Source organism: Crocuta crocuta, unplaced genomic scaffold (genome assembly GCF_008692635.1).
Source record: "Crocuta crocuta isolate KB4526 unplaced genomic scaffold, BGI_CrCroc_1.0 scaffold154, whole genome shotgun sequence".
Lineage (NCBI taxonomy): Eukaryota > Metazoa > Chordata > Mammalia > Carnivora > Hyaenidae > Crocuta > Crocuta crocuta.
The window spans coordinates 15,819,150-15,838,936 of NW_027530545.1; the positions used below are offsets into that span (position 1 = coordinate 15,819,150).

Consider the following 19,787-nt stretch of genomic DNA (forward strand, 5'->3'; position numbering starts at 1 on the left):
GCATGTTAAATGCTTCTCTTTGGGCTCCTGCACACTGCGCACACCTGCTTTGGAGACTGAAGCATCTCTTTGTGTAGTCCATGGAAGTGAAATCTACGAACACTGAGAATGTAGATATCAATCTCTAACACCACAGCCAACAACCCAGTAGGTATCCAATAAATGCTCAAATGACTGAATGAATGACCTGTTAAGAGAAATCACTCAGTAACCCCCTTGATAAGCTGTGCTTCAAAGCCACAGATTACAAGGAAGAAATTTGAGTGGCAAATTAAATCTAAGCATTATATGTCAGCATCGCTGAACTTCAGAGTGTACTTGAACCCCCTTTGTTTTGGAACTCTGCATTTATATGGGAAAGGGCCTTAACTTTTCTTAACGGTATCATCGTAAGGATCCTGTGGGACAAAACTTTTACACCTATGTTACAGCACCATGCAAAGATAGATTTATTTGCTCTGTCTGATTATTTTAAGACTAAGTCTGTTATCTTCTATTAGAACAAAGAAAGGATATTCTCAATAGTCAAGGAACTGATTGATTCCACTGTTTACCCTTTTAGAAGTAAATATAGATAGGCACAAATAAAATTTGATGTTGGTTCACAAACATGCACCTTATAAAGCTTTATAATCTCTTCCTATCATTATTATTGACTCCTGTGTTTTTAATAAAATACACTGTGCTGTTGCTCTTTTTAATATATTAATATTTATATACTTAGAGAAATAGATAATGTAGGGAACATTTTATTTCTAAAGTTTAGAGTTAAATCATTTGATAGAAGAATTTAATGAAAATAAGGATTGAGACATTCAACAATTTTAAATGTTTGATCAAGATTTCTGATCTGGTTTTTAATTCTGAAATTTCAAAGACCACACATGATTTTAACAGTCTTCCCTTTACCTAGCAGTAAGCATTGTAGCTTTCTTATAAAATGAAATGTGCCCAATTCTCCCACTTTAAATATAAGTAGATGTAATGTGACAAGCAATGGTGACTGGAAGTAGGCATGGCCTGACCTGAGGAGCCATGCATGGCTCTGTAGGGAATGGTGCCTCTTCTCATTATACTAAATAAGCACATTTCCAGCAGATAAAGGAGCAGATCTCCTTTGCGTCGAAGAGTATTACTTGTAGACAGTTACGGTTTAAGCAGGACACAGCTCACAAGCTCCGTGTGATAAAAGCATCCTCTGTTTATCCACAGCATCCCCATGTAGGCTGTCAGGGAAGGTTCTTGCATTTTCATTCAGGAACAGCTTTTCTTCTGGGCTCTGAACAACGTGAATATTGTAGTATCATAAGCTCTTTTTATGTGTTGTACAGCATTTAAGTTAGCAGACCAAAATTGACACAGTGAAGGCACGTGACCAAACCATTAAGCAAATTCCTTTTTATAATATTTGGTTTTGATTTGTCTTTGGGTTTACATTGGGGAGATGTAGAACCAAATCAAAAGTATCCAAGTTGTTATTAAATGACATGCCTGTGGTAGAATAGTATTTTATGAGTGCCTGTAGTGAGCAAAAGTTGTCATCTTTGAAAGTGATTAATGACAGAGTTAAAGTTTTTATTAAGAATTCTGGGGTGCTAGAGGCTTCTGGGTAAAGTGTGAATCATGGGGAGAGATGTGCCAGTATTGGTGTGAAATCTGGTTCCTTTGGTGATTTCATACATGTCATAGCTTGTGGACTCCCATTATTTCAGTTGACCTTGTGGATGACATAATACAGTGTTGTTCAAGGCTGTCATTTCCAGATATGTCAGAGATAGGTTACACGTTGTGCTATAAAAGAAGCAAAAGTCATGCTTTTTCTCTTTACATCTGTTCCCTTCTCTCACCTCACATACACTCAGCTTTGAATCTACTTAATGTGCTTTCTAACAGAAACTTCTGCTAAGCTCTTTCTCTGGGGACCCATGTGGTCCTGGCTACTTCCCAGTTCTGCATATACAACAGTTCTCTAATCCAGGAAAGAAACTCTAAATTTCAGTTGGGTCTAACCCTTATGCTGCTCTGGATTTCAACAAGCCTAATCTAGGATTTCCACCTCTATAACCCCGTTCTCTGAACTGTGACGACATTTTGTGTGGTTAGCACTACTCCCCTGACACTCTCTTGAACCCCACAAGCATCTTAAATGGTTAGCTTCAGATGCCTGCCTTTTAATTTTCTAATTCTCAGAGCTGTTAGGTTTCTCTTTAGCTGAATCTGCTACCGTTCTTTTTTATCTTCAGATAATCCATACATTTGAATGCACACGATGAAGCGTACTTTGACTTAGATATGTACTTCAGTCAGAATCTTTGAAAGTTAAATGTTCTTGTATCTGCAGACGACCAGAAAACCACTTTCCCAACTTTATTTTAGTGAACTTTGGGGGTGGAGGAAGACGTCCTTGGGTACTAAAGCCCAAGCCAGGATCCTCCTTCCTCAGCTTCAAATGGCACAGGAAACCCCTTTCACATTTCCAGCATGGTCTCTCAAAATAGCTCTCGTTTCTGTGCCACAGAACACGCTTTAGCTTCTCGCTGAGAACCAACAGGAGGCACAGCAGATGTATTAGTAAATCACAGAAATTACAAAACTATGAGGAAATACAGCCACATAACATTGAAGAGCTCCGAATGCATAAATGTGACTGGGAGTTTGCTGTGACCCTGACTTTTGGGGACCTGGCCAAAAATCGAGGTGTCAAGGCTGCCCCATTACTAGAGCAATTGACAGCCAGAGGTGAGTGGTGAGAGCAGGTACTACAGATCAGAAAAAATATCTGGCTTGGGGTTAGCCATGTGTGGCCAGAGAATATTTTAGAGACTGGTAACATAACTGAAGTTAGGCAGAGCATAGGCCGTGAAGACAGGAATGACCTGAATAGGTTCAAATGGAGGGGAGGGTTAGGCAGATGGCTGCCGTAGGTCAGGCATAAGGACAAAAGCTTTGGGCCTTTGTGGCTTTCTGAGCTTCAGGTAAAGCTAGCTCTAACACCTGAAATTCTCCTTAGGACAGACGTTTACTTGTTGGCAGTATTAATCAGCTAGAGGCTTGTACGTGCCACAGCCTGGGTTAGTTGGGCGGCCACTCTTGCTCTGGATATTTGTTTAGCAAAGGGAGCCCAAGCCTTTGTCTTCAGCTTGGTTCCCGTAAAAAAGTGAAATTATTGTTCTTTCTGCATTTGGCTTCAGATGGAAAGTCCACGTTTGGACTGAGAACAATGCCAGCCTGTCCACTCAACTTTTAGTTTGCAGCCATCTGAGAAGATGGCTAAAACTGTAGGTTCTTGGTGGCTGGTCAAGGAGATAGGTGTGTAAGAGGGTGCATGAGAGCCTGAATTTTAAGCAGCATCTAAAGGAATCCTAATGCAGATTTTAGAGACAGCTGGAGGAAATTAGTCTAAAGGGAACTGGTTCTACTTCGTTTTAGAAAATATTCCTCTTGAGACATTAATGGCAGAGTATTACCTAAAGATTCTGACAGAATTTGTCTTCCAAAGCAGGGATCCTTTGTGCAGTGGATGAGGTGTGATACCCCATACTCTCTGTATATAAACTTAGCAGGATTTCAACATTGGGAAGCATGTTTCTAACCCATACAGTTCTTTCTGTTTCCAGGGGTCAGGTTGAGTCATCTTAAAACTTAAGCAGATGTTGAGTATGTCGACAGACTCAGAATATGCAACAGGATAAAAAGGAGAGTGGCTTGCAGATGGCTGATAGTAATCATTCGCCAGTAGTTGGGGAGCTGGTAGCCCAGTTATTCTACTGTTGTGTCTCTTAAACATAAGGTATTTATCAAATATAGAGTTGCATTTGTTAATTTTCTCAGTTGCCTTTGAGAATGAACCAATTGCAGGTGAGTTTTAACTTCTTGTTTGGAAAGAGAAGTTGAACATAGGTTATGATTTTGAAGCCTGAATGATTGTTAATTCTGAAAGTAACTATTCTGAGGAAGAGTGGTATGAGTCCATGGTAGACACTACTGGCTGGCTGTCGGCATCACCATCTACAACCTCCTTGTTCTTTGTGAAATTCTAGCACAATAGAACTGTAAAATTCTCACAATTCTTAGAAGACATTGTTATGGCCAATAGCATAGAAATCAAAATTTTCTGCATGCTGCTTTCAGGAAAAAAATAAATAAGTAAAATAAAATAAGGATAAATTGGGTTGGAATGCCTTTTGCCCCTTGGCATTTTGCCCCTTTTCCACTTGGATTATAGAATTGTAGCTAGGGGCTACAGCAGCCATCTTGTGAACATGAGGCAGCAAGCATGGGCAGAGGGCTACATCTTGGAGATGGAAGAAAAAAGTGATGGCAAAGACTGAGATTTCATGGCTTGTGGAGCATCTGTTCCAGCTCTTGCCTGCCTGTCTCAGGACTTATTGTCCTGAAGCCCCTTAAGCCACATATTGTCCTAAGTGATACAGGATACTAAAACATTTTGTGAAAGGTTCCAAAATAATAAAAATACCCATTATCATACTGCAATGCTTACGTGGCTCAGTCAGTTGTGTGTCCACCTCTTACTTTTGTCTCAAGTCATGATCCCAGCATCATGGATGGAGTTCTGCATCATATTCTTAAAGGTCTCTCTCTCTCTCTGTCCCCTTCTCCTCCACATGTTCTCTCTCTCTAAAGTAAAATAAAATAAATAAATATTTTAAGTAAAAAAAAAAGACAGTTGTGAACCATAATGAATGGGAAACCTTAACTAAAAAGAAAGGAAGAAAGAAAAATGTCCTCACAAACCAGGTATCAGAGTCTGATGGGATTCGGAAAGGATTACAAGGGGTTTCGAATGACAGTCTATTCCTCCTACAGCATACATGGCCCCAAATTGCTTTGTAACTTGAGGTAGGGGTGACAAAATATCTCAGGATCTGAGATAGTGAGTTCTGTATCTTATAAAGTAAGCAGAGGAAACACTTTCATGACATGAATGTATTATGATGTAAGAACTAGACCAGCTAGCTTCCTCTCAGAATGAGAGACAGAGAATGGAATGTGTCAGAACCACTATTCAATGAACTTTTTGCTGACATTCATGGTGAGGTATAATTGGTGTACACAAAATCTGAGGACTTGAGAGTGCTGCAGACATGGTAAGCCAATTAGAGAAATAGATCCACAAGACTGCATCTCTAATTATAAGTTTTTCGTCTTTGAGAGCTGGAATTTGGAAAGGCAAGCATGTGACTTAACAAAACTTAGGACATTTCATAGTGAGGCAGGACATATTTCTGCCCAAAGGCTTATGTAGGAGTTCTGAATCGAGCACAGAAACCATATTGTGCAAGGAACTCTGGATTGAGGGCAGGAATTTGAACTTGAAAATTAAATTCTTTTTGTTAACTAGCTGTGTGACTCTGAACAAGTCACAATATCACTCAACCTCAGTATTTTTCCCTGAAAATATTATGTGTCCTTTAAAGTTACACTCAGAGCTAAAATTCTATGATTCTACAGTAATTTCATAAGGAAAGAGGGATGTGGTCCTTCGGGTCAAAGCAGATTTCAAGCAGAGCCCCCATAGGCACCTGAATAGCTCCTTGGCAATAATATTTAATAATATTATAGAGGGAACCCAGGTGATATTATTCAAAATCAGTGACCAGTTTTTTTTTTTTTCAAAAGAAGTTCAGTCTTATTCAAGTGTGATTTTTCATTTTCCTGGAGTCTTCTGTCTTGAAAGGGTTTTGACCTCTTGTTGAGATCTAATCTGTGAAATATAGGAGATAGAAATTTTCTTAAAAACTTGAATATGAGCATCATCTCTGATTCATCATGTGCCTTTTCCTTCTCTTCTCTCATCACACAGCTGTAGAAAGCTACATCATATCAGTGGTCTTTCTTGGACCATCACTCATCACTCAAAAAAATGACTCTGAGAGAAAGTTCATTGGTATGTGTATTAGTCAGGGTTCAACCAGGCAAGCAGAATCAATGAGAGATTAGATGGATGGATGGATGGTTGGATGGATGGATGGACTTGATACATAATTAAGGCTATAATTTAATAATACAATAAATTACCTTTTAACCCACTTAACTAGTTTGCCAGCCCAACTAGTGGCTTTAACTCTCTCTGTCAAACATACTGACTAATCCTTTGGAACTAATCTCTGTCAAATATACGGACTAATCCTGAGAGTGTGAATCCCTTAGGTCCCTTTTTTAGTACAATAGAGCTTCTGTTGTCAAGCCAGTTTTCTTTTGCGCCCAGTTTATTCATGCCCTTCTTTAATTTTTACTGATTCCATAATTTATTATTGTGAATTGTTAAAAATTATTTCTGAGAAGAAAGACAATTCCATTTATTAAAATTTAGTTAAGTGTCATTGAAAGAGTAAATAAGGGCTAATTATTATTTTTCTAATTTCTGGAAAATAGACATAGGCAAGGCAATTAGGAAAAAAGGCAAATTTTCTTCTAAAACTCTAGACAGATTCTGCATCTGCAGTGTGTTCATTTTGAAGGTACTTAAAGGATTGGTACTGAAAATCTTAGAGAAAGTGTGGTTTTTGTAAGAAGTATGATATATATCTTCCATCATGAGGCCATTATCAGAGAAAAGTTATTGGTCTTACAATGAAAGATTAGCATATTTATATATATTTTGATCAAAATAAAATGTTTATATTAGAAGTCTTTGCTAGTGCATTAAGACAAGGAAAATAAATAGTGTTTGTAATAAAAGAGTATGAATAAAATAGGTGACATGATTATTTAACTAAAAAATCCCCAAAAATCAATAACAGCAAAAAGCCTTGGAACTAAGAGGTGAGTCTAGCAAAGTCTCAGGATACAGGGTTAATATAGAAAAGTCAATTTCTGTCTTATATACCAGCAGTAAACAATTGGACTTTGAAATTTAAAAAGTAATACCGTTATAACACATCAAAATTAATGAAGTTACTTAAGTAAAAATCTAACAAAATATGTCAGTATGTCTCTGTGAAAAACTACAAAACACTGATGAAAGAAAACAAAGGACTAAATAAATGGGGACATATGCTGTGCTCATGGATTGGAATTCTCAAATTCTCAATATTGTTAAAATGCCATTTCTTACTAATTTGATTTACAGAGTAATGTAATACCATTCAAAACCCCCAGCAAGCCATTTTGTAGATATTGAAAAACTGGTCTTAAAATTTATATGGAAAGAAAAAGACCCAGAAAACCAATATACTACTGAAGAAGAACAGAGTTGGAAGACTCACACTACTTAATTTTAGGACTTACTATTAGGCCATAGTAATCAAGATAGTGTGGAACTGGTAAAAGAATAAACACATGGATTGCTAAAACAGTATAGAGGGCCCATAAGTAGACTCACATAAATATAGCTAAATGATCTTTAACAAAGGAGCAAGGGCAATTCAACAGAGAAAAGACAGTTTTCGCAACAAATGGTACTAGAACAATGGATGTACATATTCAAGATATGGAAATAGACACAGAGTTTACATCTTTCACAAAAACTAACTCAAAATCCTAAACCTAAGTATAAAATGTAAAAGTATAAAACTTTTAGAAGAAAACATAGGAGACAATTGAGGTGACCTTGGGTCTGTTGATGAAATTTTTAAATAGAAAGACAAAAGCACAATCTAGGAAAGTAAAAAAAAAAAAAAAAAAAGATAATTTTGTCCTTACTAAAAATTAAAAACCTCTTGGTGAAAGCACTAATATAAGAATGAAAAGGAAACCACAGACTGAAAGAAAATATTTGTTGTGTGCATATCTGATAAGGGAATTGTATACAGATTATATAAAGAATTCTCAAAGCTCAACAATAAAAGCAATTTAAAAATGGGCAAAAGATCCGAATTTCATCATAGAAGACCTACAAATGGCATGGATGACTGGGGTGGCTCTGTTGGTTAAGCATCCGACTTCAGCTCAGGTCATGATCTTGAGTTCGTGAGTTCAACCCCACGTTGGGGTCTGTGCTAACAGCTCAGAGCCTGGAACCTGCTTCAGATTCTGTGTCTCACTCTTTCTCTGCCTTTTCCCTGCTCTCTCTCTCTCTATCTCTTTCTTTCTCAAAAATAAACATTAGAAAAAAAGTAATTAAAAAAAGAAGACATACAAATGGCAAATAACTGTATGAAAAAATGATCAGTATCATTTGGCATAGGAAATCACAAATTAAAACAATTTTGAGATTTCACTGCACATTTGTTGAAATACCTACTATCCAAATAACTTCCAATACCAACTGATGGCAAAGATGTGGAAAACAGGAATCTCATTGATTGATGATGAGAATGCAGAATGGTACTGACACGTTGGAAAGCAGTTTGGCAGTTTCTTACAAAGCTAAATATAGTTTTATCATAAGATTCACAACTGAACTCCTACATATTTACCCAACAGAACTGAAAACTTGTATTTATGCACAAACTCTTGCATGCAAATGTGTATAGCATCTTTATTCATAATCATCAAAAACTGGAAGCACACAAGATGTCCTTCATCAGGTGAGCACATAAGCAGATAATGGTACATCTGTACAAGAAAATATTATTCAGTAAATAAAACAATTGTGAGTTGCAAGCTAGGAAAATATATGGATGAATCTTAAATGCTTATTGTTAAGTGAAAGAAGCCAGGCTAAACGTCCACACACTTTATGACTGCAATTACATTACAGTCTGGAAAGGCGAAACTATAGAGACCATAAACAGGTTAGTGATTGGTAAGGGCTCAGGGGCAGGGAAGGATATGAATGGCAAAGTACAGGAGACGTTTTAGGGCATTGAAGTTATTCTACATGATATTGTAATGGTGGATATATGACACCAGGCATTTGTTACAGTGCATACAATTTTGCAGCACAAAGAGTGAATCTTCATGTATGATAAAAAAAAAAAAACAAACTATTTAGGTCAAGGGATTCCAGGATGGAATACAGAATATGACAAAATAATCTAATTGCATTACAAATGCATGAAATGACCTCACTAAAGAGTATGGGGGTCTGGGAGAGTTGCTGACATAAGTAACTCCACAAAGGAGTGGGGTCTGTAAAACTAAAGGCAAGAAACTACATAGGCACTGTACTCTAGTTGATAAAATTATTTCCCCTGGGCGTCCACGTCAGTAGTCCTTATATCACTATACATGTATACTGGAATCAATCAAGTAAGTAAGTGTGTGATGCATGTGGGAGCTAGATTTCTTACTTTGGAGCTGGAATCTGCTGATCAGGAAACGGAAGAGGCTAGAATGATCCATGTGGTAATGGATTAGAGTTGGAGTCTTCATTATGAGCTCATGCTTAGTATAAATATAGACGGTTGCACTTAGAAATATTTATAGATGTGTGTACATACACAGGTTAGTATATACACATGTGTTCCCTTGCTCTGCCAGCTGAGAGCCTAGCAATACCACCACCCCAGTAGCAATGAGCACACATAGCAACCACATCTTAGTTTCTAATACCTTTTTCCCCCCAGTAAAAGGAACCAGGGCTTCTTAGATAAATGACCTATTCTAGAACTAAGGTAAGAAATATACAGTTCATGTCTGGAGCATCTCATAGTGCCAGGGAGTGAGAAAATGTTCAAGAAAAGAAAAAAAAGTCCTCAACAATGGCATATGTCAAAAGGGCATAAAAGCCAACTGAAAGAGCTTGTCAGAACTGGATAATGTGAGCAGCAAAGTAAATTAATATTGGATTTTAACCCAAGGCTTAAAATAAATGAGTCCCTACTGACATAAATTGCTGAATAAACAGATCTCCCAGGCAGGAGATACTCCACCCTCAAGCAGGGTTTCTAAAGCGTAGCTCCACTCTTTAAGTTTGGGCTATGCATAGTGATTTTCTCCCAAGCAGTACTGTATGGAAAGGGGAAAAGGTCATTTGTGGAGAAAGCTGACAAACACTGCATTGGCCAGATAAAGTTAAAATCAACATGGATAGTAGATTTTCTTGATACAATGAGATGAACATGGCACTTTAGCTGTATAGTCTTTCTCCTAAAAACAGAGTCTCATCAAGAGAAAAACATGTGAGAGGCACCTAGATGGCTCAGTCAGTTTAGCGTCCAACTCTTGATTTCAGCTCAGGTCATGATCTCCTGGTTTGTGAGGTCAAGTCCTGCATTGGGCTTAGAGCCCACTTGGGTTTCACTCTCTTTCCCTCTTTCTCTGCCCATCCCCCTCTTGCACTTGCTCTCTCTCTCTCAAAATAAATAAATAACCATTAAAAAAAATCCAACAAATCTGAATGGAGAGCCATCCTACAAAGTACCTGCTCAAAAGTAAGTTTATCAAAAATAAAGTCTGAGAACTCACAGCCAAGAGGAGCATTAAGACATGATGACTTAAAGTACTATGTATTCCTAGATGGGGTCCCAGAATAGAAGAAGTGCATTAAGGGAAAACTAAGGAAATCTGAACAAAGTATGGGCTTTAGTTACTAATAATGTACCAACATTGGTTTATTAATTATAACAAATATACCATACTGAATGTAAGGTGTTAATAATAGAGTATATCAGGTATGGGGTAAATAGGAACTGCTAACTTCACAGTTTTCTGTAGATTAAAAACTTATAAAATATATAGTTTATTTAAAAAAATGTTTCAGGTGTGTGTGATGTGTAATGTACACATCTCTTTTAAAGTGGCTGAGAGCCAGGCCTAATTTCCTCAGATGAGAGGGCTTCTCCTGAAATCTCTGCCATTAAATCAGGAAAGGAAACTCCACTAAATGCTTTACTTTTCTTATTTCATTCAGTCCCCACCATAACCCCACAGGGATAGTGATTTTCTTCAGATCTATGAATAAGGAGTCTGATGCCGAGAGGAAATGGGGGGCTTGCCAGAATTCTTTTCCTAACAAATGAGATTTGGGTGCAAAATAAATCATATGTGGGCTTTTTCTCTTTACATTTCCTCTTCACATTGTCAGATACAGGAAGCTCTTAAAGCCATGTTGTTAGCTAGAATTAAATCATTCTTTATTGCTCTATTCTCAAAATTTATTTTTTAATCCCTTCAGGCCTCCATTTCATTAACGTATCTTTGAGACCAAACTCAAAGTAATTTAGGCATCTCAAATATTCTTAAAGTTATTTCCCTACAATCTCAATGATGCCTGTTACTGAATTTAGTATAGAGTATTTAATGTTGAGTATTAAATTTAGTATTTAGTATTACAATTTAAATTCAGTATTCCTCACAACCTTTCAAATAAGAATTGAAGTTGCCCTGGAAAGAAGAATATAGTAGAATTAATTTAAGAGAAATCTAAACAGAGTTATGAGGGGATAAACAAATACTTTAACCATAAAAGTTAATAGAGTTGTTAAAATTCATCCTGAAAGCTGCCACTATTTTATTTGGTGGCCAAGAAAAACAAGGAAATATGATTAAATTATTTGTCCCCTTTGAAGGGAATATACCAGTTTCTCATAGAAGCAAAACTTTCTCTTGTTCCAGATTCTGAAAGAATTTATTATTTTGGATATTTCAAGGGGGTAAAATAAAAGAATTGTTTGCAATAGTTTCACAGCCAATATGGAAATAAAATTTATATGGTTGTTTCTCATAAAAACTGACTAAAAGATTGAAGCCATATAATAGAAGGCAATTCAATGCACATAGTTATTTGAGATGATATTGCAATGTAGTCCATGTATATTGTAGTAGATTCCAAATTCTAATTCACTTTGAGAATATCTAAGACCAGTAAGAGTGGTATACACGTAGCTAGTTTCTCAAATTGTCTTCTATAAATACTATCTTTTTCATCCAGGTTTCTGTGAGGAGCTGGGTCTCAGAGAGAGAGCATGGTATGTTTTCCAATATGTGATATCTACTACTCATTGATTTCTTGCACAGATATTTCTTTCCAAGTACTTTCTATATCCCAAGATGTCCTGGCTCATTTGGCAACAGACACCTGCTCTCATGAGTGTATGTTCTAGACAGAAGGGAGCAAGTCAATAAACCATCAGGAGATGGTTAGACAGTAACAGGTGCTATGGAAGGAAAATACCCAGGGCAATGAGACAGAGGTGGGATGGAAGAGTGACGGGAGGGATGCATGAGGGACTGAACAAGGGCCAAAGTTTTATAGAGGGTAGTAAGATTTAACATTAGAGGTGACACCAGAGTGAAATAAAGAAGCCAGACATGGGAATATCTGATGAAAGGGAATCTATTCCCAGGGAGAGAGAATAGGAAATGCAATGGTTGCCATTTTTGCCCATCTTAGGCATTAATAGGTTGAATGACAACAATGTTGAAATAGTAAAATATAAATTTTAAACAAATGATGTTCAGGCTCATTCTGGCACTGCACCTTTTAACACCATCTGGTTCAGCAGGAAGCCTTTTCACCTCCCTTGATGATGGTCTGTTACTACAATGCAGCTTTTGAAAGAGTAGTTTAATAAAACAGGAGACTTTGCCTTTGAAAGATGTAAATAGACTTATATTTTTCTCGGAATATGTTTCCATAAGATGAGAAAGATTATAATGGGAACAAGCTTGCTTCTTCTAAAATAAATATTGGATTGAGAGACATAAGTTTGCTACTTATTAAAAATAAAATTTTTAAAGCTAGGAATAATACTGAAGTACAGCATTGAAAGAATTTGGCAAATTGATGGACCTATGATTGTAAAGACCAAATGCATGGTCATTTTAGTTATACTTTTCATTTAGGTTCAGGGAATATTGCTAAACTAACAGGTAAAATGAGGAAAATAATCTCCAAAAGGCCAATAGAAGGGTTTAGGTGTTAGCAGAAAGAAGTATTTAACGAGGTCTTGCCTTATCTAGCAAGAAGCTTAGGATCATGGAATTTGAAGCCTATTTCCTGGAACTAAAAAGCTTTATGTCATTACTTTAAGATTATGTCACACATCATTCATCAAGTACATATATTCCCAAAGTTATTACATTCTAAAAGCTAAGCCAAGAGCCTCCCATGAGCTTTTATTTTATACTTTTTAAAATAATAAAGCACTTGTTAGAAAATATTGAATAACATAGGCTCTGTTTTATTTAACCCAGTATAGTTAACTAACTCTTGGTTAGTTTCTTCCTTTTTCTGAGAGAGAGAGAAGTGAGTGGAGGAGGGGGCAGAAAGAGTGAGAGATAGATAGATAGAGAGAGAATCTTAAGCAGGCTCCACCCCACATGGGGCTTGATCTCACAACCCAGAGATCATGACCTAAGCCAAAACCAAGAATTGGACACTTGACCAACTAAGCCACCGAGGGTCCCATCTTCTGTATGCTTTTCAAACAACCTAAAAATGTTTTATCATGTTCACGGGGGTGTGTTTGGCCACAAAATGTTCTCAGTCAACCTGGCCAGGTCTCTCAGCCAAAAGATCTCTCCTCTGCCACAGTATGTAAGAAGTCACCAATAGTCTATGGCAATAGAAACCACCACTATTATTTTTAACTTTGAATGAAGCCTTCAACACTTCTGCTTTTACTCTACCTTGCAATATTTAGACTTTTATTTTTGGTTGTCTTCAAGTTGCTGAGGCTACACATACATCGCTTATTCCTTTTAATTTAATTTTTGAAGTCATGCTATTGTCCAATAGATTTTTTGGACAATATCTATTCATTCACTTGTCTGTAAGGCCTTCAGGGTAAGGACTGGTTCTTACTCACCCATGTGTCACCAATATCTGACCATAGTCTCTGTCCTTGTAGCAGTGCTCATAAATGCTTGGTGGACAGATGGACAGATGACTGAAGCCCCACTCTGCTGCTAGCTCTGTTTGGTGGGCTACATCCATGATGTTTGTGTCATCTAAAATATATTCTGGATGGAGTTTTCTTCTTATTTCATGAGCTTCTTTTATTTTAATGTCCAAATAGAATTATTTAATTCTTCATGTGCTTATGTCATTGACCGAGTTTGACCTGTATATTACTGTTTAGATTTAATCATTTTGCAGCATTTCAGGATTTAGTTTTTTTTTTTTTTTTAATTTTTACTGCGTGAGAGATACTGAAAGCAGAATACATGAATGACTTCCACATTCACAAAATGTTTCTTTTGAACCTAGTAAATGGTGAACTATAAAAAGAAATATCGTTTTAGTCTTCACCATGGAGAAGAATAAAATAAGACCTGCATTCTGGATGCAACAAAAGATTGCATTATTATTTTCATCCTGTAAGAGCCTCACATCACCCTGAATGTCATTGTGTGTGTATCTCATGTGTTTTCTCTTTGAGACCAAGAGGTAAAAAAAAAAGTTTCAGCTGAAATGCCTCCTAATCAATGAAATGCCTACTATTCCCCTATCTTCCCTGAGATTCAAAGCAAATGGACACCTGTTCCCTAGGTTCCTGGCTTCTCCCTCACATGTAAGCATCTTTTGAAATGAAACACAAAACAAGTCCTTTATAGAAGCAACATAGTCCCTGCTATTGGTTTGATTTAAGACACCAAGAAATGCTTGCACTGGTCTTAAATTAAGTGGGTAGAGGAATGTTTGCTCATTTAAATTCATCCTTATGAGGAACAAAACTTAAATGCGGTGTTTTCATAAGAGAAATATCTCATGCCGATAAGATTTATTATTGCATCCTGACATTATAAACTGTACTATTTGTGTTTTAAAATTGTCACTTCTTTCCTCTGTAGTTCAAGCAACTGTCTCCAAAACTCTGAGTGTTTTTTCTGTTTTCCTTTTTTTAAAAAAAATTATTTATTTTGAGGGAGGTAGGGGCAGAGAGGGAGAGAGAGAAAGAATCCCAAGCAGGAATTTCAAGTACTGTCAGTGCACAGCCTGACACGGGGTTCAAACCCACAAGGCATGAGATCATGACCTGAGCCAAAATCAAGAGTCAGATGCTTAACCGACTGAGCCACCCAGATGCCCCTTCGCTATTTTACTTTTTAAAGTAAAAATTCATGTTGGAATAAAGAGGCAAGTGAAAGTGAGATATAGAGAAACTCCTAATTCTTGAGTTCATTTAAAATTTTCTATTTTCTTAATACAGAGTTTATTCTTTGAATATATGTTCAGGATCCATCATTAGAAAATTCAAAAGCATTGATAAGACAAAGGATTTAAAAGTAATTTGATAAAAGGAACATATAAGGTATTACCATTAATAATAACTTTACTAAATCAAATCTGAAAATTCAGGACTAAAGGAACTAAGTCATGTATTTCATCCTTTTGGTAAGAGAAGGAGTAGAAACAAGAATGGAAAGCTATGTTTCTTTTATTTCATTTTATTGCACAATCACAGAGGAGTCCTTAAGCTTGCTGACCACAATGCACACTTTTAGTTTTTAAAAAACTGCCGTTCTTGGGGCTCCTGGGTGGCTCAGCCAGTTAAGTGTCGGACTCTTGATGTCAGCTCAGGTCATGATCTCATAGTTTGCGAGATTGAGCCCTGTGTAGGGCTCTGTGCTGACAGCATGGAACCTGCTTGGGATTCTCTCTCTCTACTCCTCCCCAGCTTGTGCATGCACACATGTGCTATCTCTTAAAATAAATAAACATCAAAAAAAATTTTAACTGCCATTCTCCAACTGTATTTTGACTCCCCTTATCCAAAGGGTTGCAGTAACACTCCATCTTTGTTCTCTAAAAGCAAATCCAATAGTCTGTAAGTAGAAGTTTCATTTCCACTATTTAGATATGGCAGTGTCTTCTTCCTCTCCTAATAAATACAGTTTCCACAGTATACTGTTGTGTGTGTGCATGCATGTGTGTGTATATCTCAAAACAGGCACTTTCCATATCTAGCTCATGTCCATCCAATTCAGTAATGAATCTGTTTAGCAGCCACTATAATATTTGCACACCTTTTTGTTGTTTACTTTGTCATTCTCCTCCATGACAGGGAGGCAGCTCTCGGAGTGGCCCCATTGAGCAAAAGGCTGCCTCATGCCGTGCTGACCTGTAAAGGATATAAACGATGACACTGAGCTAACTTTTAATGAGCGTTCACTCTCAACCACTATGCTAAGTAAGAGCTTTCTGACAGTGCTCACGGTAGTCCTCTGAGATTGATATAATCTTTTGTTCCTGTGTCACAGAAGAGGAAACCAGCTGGTGGGGTTAAGCAAACTAACTGATTTTCATTCCTCTTCCTTGCCGACACACTGCAGTGTCACTAGCACCACCACAGTACAAGGCACCTAGCAGCATCCATGTAACACTGGATGAATGAATTCATGAAGTAACTTGCCCTGGTAAATGTCAAAGCCATAAGGAATCTATGGCATCTGATTCCAAACCCAATCACCTAACCTCAAAAATCATGTCAGAAGGAGGCTGTTAACATCACCCTGAGACAATGAGAGGTGCAAGGAAGGCCTGGGAGTGAGAGGAATAACAGCTAGAGATGTGGAGATAAAAACAAGTCTAAGGAAGGATAGAGGAAGACAGTAAGTTAAAACTGGAGAAAGGAGAGGCATTATAGCAGCTGAAACTATGTCCATAGCTTTGCCAACCACCCATGGAATAGTGACAGCTGGGTGCACAGTTCTGCATTTAAACCCTAAAGGCTGCATGGCTGAGAATCCTAGACTCTTGTGGAACAAGTGTATGAGGACATAGAAACGGGAGGAAGTCTCTGGAAGCAGCAGTCTGCACTCAGAGATCACCCACCCAACCTGGGAAGAATAAGCTTGGCTCATAGGATCTCACATGATGGGGCTAGAGCCAGGGAGAACTCGTCCCCTCACACAGTGGAAGAAGCCAGACCTGAAGGCCCAGAGTTGTGCCCAAGAGAAAGTAATAGGGAAGCATGTTTGTGCTGGTCCATCAAAGGAAGGGAGGCTTAGAAGAGGAAGGAGGTCTGGACACTTGAAGGAGAGATCCCTAGGGAAGATGATGGCAAAGAATAGCAGATTGAGGGCATCAGGAACTACATGGAGGATCAGATGGACACCTACCCAATCCCAAAACATTGAGCAAACCAAAGCAAAGCTTAGCCGAAGAGGCGGCGGTAGACACTGGTAGAACAACCTGTTTATACAGACCTCCAAGGAGTAATGTAAATAGTATGGCCAGTACCAGAGACAACGCTAAATGACTGTCTTCCCTGTCTTGGAGAGAGCCTTTTCTTTTGTCCTTTTCTTCTTTTCATTTTTCTTTTTTTTGACAGAAAAGACATCCATTATCAAGCCAATCAATTCACAGATCCTTTGTCTATACTAGTTAGGGGGAAATGCTGTCATTTATTTTATATAGAGAGACAAAATTCTTTTTTTTTTTTTTTACAAATAGTTTATTGTCAAATTAGTTTCCACATAACACCCAGTGCTCATCCCCACTAGTGCCTTCCTCCGTGCCCATCCCCTCTCCCCCCCACATCCATCAGTCCTCAGTTTTTGTCAGCATTCAAGAGAGAGAGACAAAATTCTTAGAACAGTGTATTCTGATAGTCACAGCAAATTCCTAACATTATGCCTACTGAAAACATAAAGTTTTTATTATGGCCAAGTCACTCCTCTACTAGTAATGTTCATAAAGAGAGTAGGATGTTTAAAGACATGGTAAAAAAAATTAATTAAAATAACAGGATAGCTTCAGTCATTTCTATAATAGCCTCATTAAGATATAATCACAGACTATGAAATTCACGCTTTGAAAAATGTAGAGTTCATTGGTTTGTAGTATATCCACAGAGTTTTGCAACCACCACTATCTAAGTTTAGAAAATTTTCCTTACCCCAAAAAGATATTCTATACCCATTAGCAGTCACTCTCTAGCCCCTACTCCCTCCAGCCCTAGACACTCACGTTACTTCTTTATGGAGTGCCTATCCATTTCATACAAAGAGAGTCACATAGTATCTGGTGATTTATGATTGAGTTTCTTCATTTAGCACAATGTTTTCAAGGTTCATCCATATTATAGCAGGTATCAGGACTTCATCCCTTTGTCTGACTGAATAATATTCCATTGTACCATATTATACCACATATACCACAATTTGCTTATCTATTCACCAGTTGATGGACATGAGTTTGTCTTTTTGTCAACTAGAAGTGGACCCTATCCAGATGACCATGACCTCAAAGAGATATCTCATGGCATATGTAAATCCTGGAACAGACTAACCACCTTGGTCACAAACAATCAAAAGAACTACTTTGACACTATGGTAACTCTCTTGAAATATATTTGAGAATGCTTTGTTTTAGCCAGTTCTTTGAAATTAAATATTTACTGGAATAATAGTCTTGCAAATAAGAAATGATCTCATAGACTTATACCAATATATATTGATTTAGAACTAGAAATGCCCGATAAAAATATTGTTACTGTTTGTGTTTGCCATATCCAAGATCAGGCAATATTTGTTACTTTTAATCACTATCATATCTCTGTTGTGATGTGGACCATTCTATTCCAGGTTAGTCTGTATGCCTCCTGGATGATACCTTTGGAACCTCAACTTCATAAACACTGTCAACACCTCAAAACTTGAGTCAAGATTTAAATTAGATCCCTATTTCCTCTTATTTGGTTCATCAAATAAAGGTGACTTGCTCTGGGCCCAGGAAAGGTTGGAGGGTGCCTGCTTACTGGGAGTGTTTACAATCTCAGCCAAGTGTGGGATTTGCATTGTCCATTGGTATGTCCTGCTGTGTCTTACACTCCTGCCACATTCATACATCATGGTATCTACTGTTGTTCATGGACACTCAATGATGTTTTGAGAATCTTGGAAGCAAACCTTTGATCTCATTTTATATGACTCTATAATAGTACCAGAGTTGGGCTTTTTTAATTGAAGTATAGTTGACACACAATGATACATTAGTTTCAGGTATGCAACATAATGATTTGACAACTCTATAACTTACACTATGCTCGGCTCACAAGTATAGCTACCATCTGTCACTATACATTGCTATTACAATATCCCAGGGGTTTGTTTGTTTTTTATTTTTTTGAAATGCATATGCACCAAAAATATTAGCAAAAAAATTTCCTGTCAAAAATACATTGATATTTTCCTATAAGATCCAAATTTGTCTCTTCATTATCAATATGCTCTATGAGAGAGCATCCACCTTACCCTAGGATTCCTCACTATTTTAACCTATGTAGGTTCCAGAAAAAACCCTGCACCTCCTTCAGGGCTCCAGCCTCTTATCCCAGAGGAGCACCTGAAGATAGATTCAAGTGTTAGCTCAGAGGCATCTCACATCTGCGAGGCTGTCAGACACCCAGCTCTGTAGTTGTTGAGGATAAATAAAACAATCTGAATTCTGAGCCCAAGACTCGTTATTCCTGGGATTAATACCTTAGTAATGAACTGGTTCAATTTGAGCCAAATTTTGTGTTGCTTTCTTTCCTTTGGAATGCTGACAGTTGGCTGGAATTATGGGCTAATGATGGAATGGGATCGACTTTTCAGGCTCATAAATAGAGAGCAATATGCCAACTTCTATGGAACATGTAGCCATGAATTAGCAATAGTGCATTTTACCATGGTAACATTCTTCCCATTAACGCTCAAATTGAGTGCAGTACAGGGCTTTCTCTGCTTTGGGGACCCTCTACTTCTCCCTGTTTTGCATCTAGGTAATTCTATAAGGGCTGGAAGGAAACAGAAGTAAATGTAATTGCTATCCAAACATTTCTACTTGCAATCCAGAATGGAATTCTGTAACCACTACAGAAAGTCTATAATACACTAAATACCTTGCTTTCACACCAAGTTTTGCTACTTATGTGCTTTAACCTAGCTTTTTTTCTGGTTAAATTAGGATATTTGTGTCTAGGTTATTTCATTTCAGGACTCCACGTAAC

General features: G+C 37.5%; 1 protein-coding gene and 1 long non-coding RNA gene across 3 annotated transcripts in view; one reads left to right on the forward strand and one right to left on the reverse strand.

The window, feature by feature from the left end:
- The window catches only part of NXPH2 (neurexophilin 2), a 109,634-nt gene that overhangs the window by 16,966 nt on the left and 72,881 nt on the right, over window positions 1-19,787 (forward strand). The window lies entirely within an intron of this gene.
- LOC144234461 (uncharacterized) overlaps window positions 1,466-19,787 on the reverse strand; it is a 133,209-nt gene continuing 114,887 nt past the window's right edge. Inside the window, exons 5-7 of one of the 2 annotated variants that reach the window (XR_013335959.1) lie at window positions 15,820-15,914; window positions 4,502-4,638; window positions 1,466-1,791 (exon numbers count right to left, since the gene is read on the reverse strand). This is a non-coding gene — a long non-coding RNA (uncharacterized LOC144234461). The remainder of the gene's footprint in view (window positions 1,792-4,501; window positions 4,639-15,819; window positions 15,915-19,787) is intronic. The other variant, XR_013335958.1, reaches the window with a different exon arrangement.